We start from the raw sequence: 5,132 nt of genomic DNA on the forward strand, positions 1-5,132 counted from the left end.
CTAAATACACAAGTTGAGCACTCAGGAAAAAAAATCACAAAAATAACTCTAGACCAATTTAAGAGCAAGGAGGGCAAGAATTTAAGAGTAGAGAGAATTGAGAGTTAAGACTTGATAGCTTTTGGTGTGTCAATGAAGAGTAAAATCAAGTCGAATTTATAGGCGAGGGGATAAATTTTGGCCATTGGAAATGATTGCAAATGAAGGGTGGAGATTGAATAAAAATAGGAAAGGAAAGGATTTGAAAAGGAATTTTGAAAGATTGGAATTATTGAGATTTGGAGAATAAAAAGGATTTGAAAAGGAATTTTGAAAGATTGGAATTATTGAGATTTGGAAAATAAAAAGAATTTGAATGATGAAAATTTATGAAGGAAATCAAATTTGAAAAGGCTGAAATTTGGTGAGAATTTGGAGAAAATTGGTTCAGGAAATTAAAAGAAAATAAATAAATAAATAAACAAACCAGATGATATAAGCACCATGCGCACGGGGGAAGAGATTGGTGTCATGCGCCGCATTCTGTGAAGAAACCGCAAGCACGTGCGGTGCATGCGCGCATCCGCGCGTGAAGCTGGGTGACCGCCACTTGTTATTATGTCATTCATCCACGGTCGCCACGTCACTACCATATCATGTGTCACATCATCTACACGTCAGCAAAAAGTGACCGGTTGGAGCATCACGTCATCCACCACGTCAGCTACCATGTCATCAATATTGACCGTTTGTGTGCCACATCAGTCACCACGTCAGCAAGGTGCCACGTGTCACTGCCACGTTGGATTTCCTCTCCAATCTTCTTTTACTTATAACTTTCTCGTTTGAACTCCGATTTGAGCGATTCAAATTGCGTTGGAATCGTCTTTCCGAGCTCTACAAGATAGTGACTCTGAAACACTGAAAATATTAGCACGAAAAATCTGAGTTCGTTATCATCAAAATACTTGGTTTGATTGAAGCCCTAAAGCTAACACGACTGAAAGTGATAGAGCAATTGAGAAGATGAAAGAGTTTGAGTGAAACTAAAGAGTTGAAAATGATATTCGTTTACTTGTCTCATGGTCAAGATCCAATGTAGAATGTTGGTTGAGTTTAAATAGTTGCATTAAATTGTAAATGATTGGTGGTTGGAAGAGATCACTGGATGAAAAAGAATAGGAGAGTAGCATTTAAAGCCACGGATAAAAATGGTATTTCACATGTGGAAAAAGTCAATGAAAACAAAGTTTTTAGAAAAAAATCAACCATAGACAAGTTTTTTATTTTTCAGATTATTTTAGGAAATTTTTCTTCGAAATATCTAATTTAAGTCTTATCTTCAAATTCAAAATAACCTCAAATCCTTTTAAGATGATGTAGAAAACATATTTTAGACGGGCATATTCGAGTTGTGCTGACTAATTAGTGAAAATTACGGTCAGAGGACCTTGAGTTTGTGGTAAGCGAAAGGAGAATATCACTACCTCGAGTATAATGGTCGAGGGATGGTATTATGTTAAGGTAAGTGAATATTAGAGCTTCGAGTATAAATATTGCGTGTTGAAGCCTTGGGTATAATTAGTTGGCGGCTAATACGGCAACAGTAGAAGGGCATTGAAGCCTATGGTATAAATGGTCTAAGGGTCGAAGTGAAGAGTTCTGATAGGATGAAGGAAAATGGAGTGAGTATGTTTGGTTTTCTGGGCGCCATTAAGGAAATCATTATGATGTGCTAAACCTCTTGAGGCTGTTAAAGGGATCCACTATGTATAACTTTTCTTGCTCTTCTTTGGAGAAATTGAGGACTAGATCATAGGTGATTGGGGTGTACGGCCTCGCAAATGAACAGGGAAGAAGTTTAAGGAAGAGTTGGGTGGGCTCTTTGGCTTATATGGTTCTTGTTGGTGCTCGGTAGGGGATTTTAACCCGTCTATAAAAGCCAGATTGACAGGTTTACTTGGAATGGGCGGGCTGGTGAAATTCTCCAGAACCCAACCCAGTGGACCGAGCCTGCCTCCAACCACTTTAATGCCCTCATTCGAGTTACAAGCCCACATTACTGAGCTCCGCAGATTGATAGGTTTTTGTTGTCTAAAGGGTGGATGAATGTGTTACTGAGCTCCGCAGATGAATGTGTTACCTTCTTATATACATCTTTCAAAGAGAGACTTGAATTATCATGATCGAAAAGATGTAAGGCCCCAACTTCAATAAGAAATCTGAAAATATAGAAAAGATTTTGAGAGCATGCAGAAAAATTGTCATTGGAGTGTCTCAAAAGAGATTATGATCCTTCGTATCTCCATTTATAAAATAAAAAATAAAAATAATAAAAGGAGAATATTTTCTGCTTAAATAGCACAACTATACTTTTGAGTCAAAGTTCATATTAAAATCAACATTAAGGCAACACACTTGTAGCTTTCCTAAAACAAGAGACACAATAGAAATACTTTAAGAAAACAAACTAACTAACCAACACAATATATATTGTAAATAGACTAGAAGATGTATATATATTGTAAATAGAAAAGAAGAATAAGTGATACATAAAATGAATTATATAGCTGGACACAAACAACTTAATAAAATTTCATTGATGCTACTTATTTTCAAGAGATAATGATAGAAAAGAAGACTATAGTTAAAAAAGAACTTCGAAGATGATGACTTCCTATCTTTACTAAGACACAAAATGCTACTAGTGCTTCTTGTTGTATATTTTAAGTTTGAACTCCTTCCCTTTATTTATAATGTAATGTTCTAAATACAGAACCAAAGACAACCAAAAAGCAATAAAAACTGACCAAGGGGTGACCAAGGTAATTGCCAAGATGCACCTAATGCAGCTCTCCTCACCTCATGGGCTATTTCCTCGCCTTGGCTTGGAACACTTCCATTTTTCTTTTTTTCATGATATTACCCGACTATTTCAAAGTACTCAAATTAAGTTAACACGATGTTAAAGAGAAGAACTCCCTAAAAAATGTTGTGGTCAATATCAAAAACAATAGGGATAACAAAACCGTAACAAAATCATAGTTTAACCTACAAAGTTTCCTCAATGGAACAATAAATCTTGCCACAACGTACAATGCCAGTTATCGTCCAAAGACTGCCCTTGATCTCTAAAACTTCTGCCATTCCCATCTGATCATTCCATCGAGCAGTTGAAGCATGCTTCCTAGAGAGACAGATAAAATATAGAAACAAACACTTAATAATAAGCAAATAGAATCATCCTATTGAAGGATTTGGAGAAGTTTAAATTCTTGAAATTCTCAACCTGAGTTGCAACTTGCGCAAGTACCCGGATGCGCAGAGACATTCTTCTTCATCTTTTATGTCTTGCTCATAATTGTCATCATCACCACTAGCTCCTCCTGAAGAGCTTTCCCAATCCGTAGCCTCCATCAGAAACCTCCGAATCAATTATCGACACTCCTCGTTCAGGGAACGGACATGCCACTGAACTATGTAAAAAAACATGGAGAAATAACGATCCACAACTCAGAAGATTGCTAGATATTAATGTGACGTGATTCCTAATTCTGAAATTTCATTTGATAACAGTTTATTGAACAACACAAAAAACTGGAATAAGGAAGGGGGAAGGTTTTCAGAGACTTGAGTCATGAAAACTTTCTACCACAAACAATGAAATGAAAAAGAAATTACAAATGAAACGAGAGAGTTCTGGATTACAAAAACATTTCCGATTTGGCAAGATTTTAGATCAAACTTGACTGCATTCCAAATTTACCCTGTGCTGGAATTGATTGAACTGCAAGGAGAAAAATCTAAGAGAAACTCACATACGAGCAAATGGAGAGTTAAGAAGAATCGAGTGCGGAGTCACCGACGGTAACAAATACGGAAGCAACGGGTGGAGGTCAGCGCATTAGAGTGTGAGAGAAGAAAGAAAAAGGTTATAGGCGTGTGCGGCGTGCGATTGCGTCACCGGCGGTGTGCCGGCAGAGAGGGTTGCAGTTGCGGTTGGAACATAAGGTGCGAGAAGTGGAATGACTGATGTCACAGACCAGTCCAAAATAAACATATCCCACTTTTTAAAAACAGTATTAATGGATATTTTGCTGATTTTGTGAATGAGTGAAGTTATACGAATTTGCCCTTTTTCTAGATTTTTTTTTTCCCTTCTTTTTTCCTCTTTTTCTTCCTCTTCTATGACACGACCATAGTTTCTACGGCGGACCAACTTCGGTGAAATTCTTTTTCTTTCTTTTTTTATACTTTCTTCCTCCTTCTCCAAGGCGAAAACTTCAACGAAAACCATGCACCAACTCTTATGGTGAAAGAGGAGAGCAGCTCCGACCACCTTCGACGAAATCAAAGTGCAAGAGAACAAAAGAGTGAGAAAAAACGTGAGAACAAGAGGAGAAGAGTAATCTATGAGTGAAAAAAAAGGAAGAGAGACGGTGGAAGTCAGATGGCCTTTTCTATGTGAGTTTGTTTTGATAATTTCATTTAAACTTAATATCAGGAAAGAGTAAAAAAAAACTAATTTTTAAAAAAGTTGGATAAATCTCTTCTTTTTTTTTTTTTTTTCAAATTTAGGTCATCCCTTGCTAAAGATGTGTGTGGAACTGCCCTGAGAGGAGGAAGAAAGAAAATGGTGGAAACAATGAAGATAATCATGGGAGATAAAATGGATTAGGGTTTTTATTTTATTTACTATTTGATTGTGGTAATTTTCAAAACACATTGATCAATTTTTTTTTTAAGGTTAAAGTATTTTTAGTCTTTTAAATATCCAATTTTAGTACATATATTTAAATACGATAATTTTTTTAAATAAACAATATTCTTTTAATAAGTTTGAAATCTTTATATAATTATAATTAGTTTTAAAATTGAATTCAATTTAAAAGAGATTTTTATTTATATTTAAACTGGAGGGTGGTTTAAGAAAGGAATTCAATTTCCCATGTAGAATTTCAGCTATATTGTCACTAAAATATTAGGTTAAATTTCAAATTTCAACTATTTTTATTTAGTTTGTGAATATGATTTATGTTATATATTTTGTATAATTGTTCTTGCTAGGAATTATTAGAAGAATCCTACCAACTTTTGCCAAGTTGAGTAGTGGAGTTATAAACTACACTCTTATTTAACCAAGAAATTTGTAG

General features: G+C 35.4%; 1 long non-coding RNA gene across 2 annotated transcripts; it reads right to left on the minus strand.

Moving 5' to 3' along the window:
* Positions 1 to 2,701: 2,701 nt before the first annotated feature.
* LOC120090313 lies at positions 2,702 to 4,030 on the minus strand. 2 transcript variants are annotated; one of them, XR_005485510.1, is made up of 3 exons: positions 3,798 to 4,030; positions 3,269 to 3,450; positions 2,702 to 3,166 (listed from the first exon to the last, which is right to left on the minus strand). It is a non-coding gene; the product is annotated as an uncharacterized LOC120090313 (long non-coding RNA). The 2 variants fall into 2 exon arrangements; XR_005485509.1 differs by having other exon boundaries at positions 3,269 to 3,455; positions 3,798 to 4,029.
* Between the last annotated feature and the right edge of the window lie 1,102 nt (positions 4,031 to 5,132).

This window comes from Benincasa hispida, chromosome 11, assembly GCF_009727055.1.
Source record: "Benincasa hispida cultivar B227 chromosome 11, ASM972705v1, whole genome shotgun sequence".
NCBI lineage: Eukaryota > Viridiplantae > Streptophyta > Magnoliopsida > Cucurbitales > Cucurbitaceae > Benincasa > Benincasa hispida.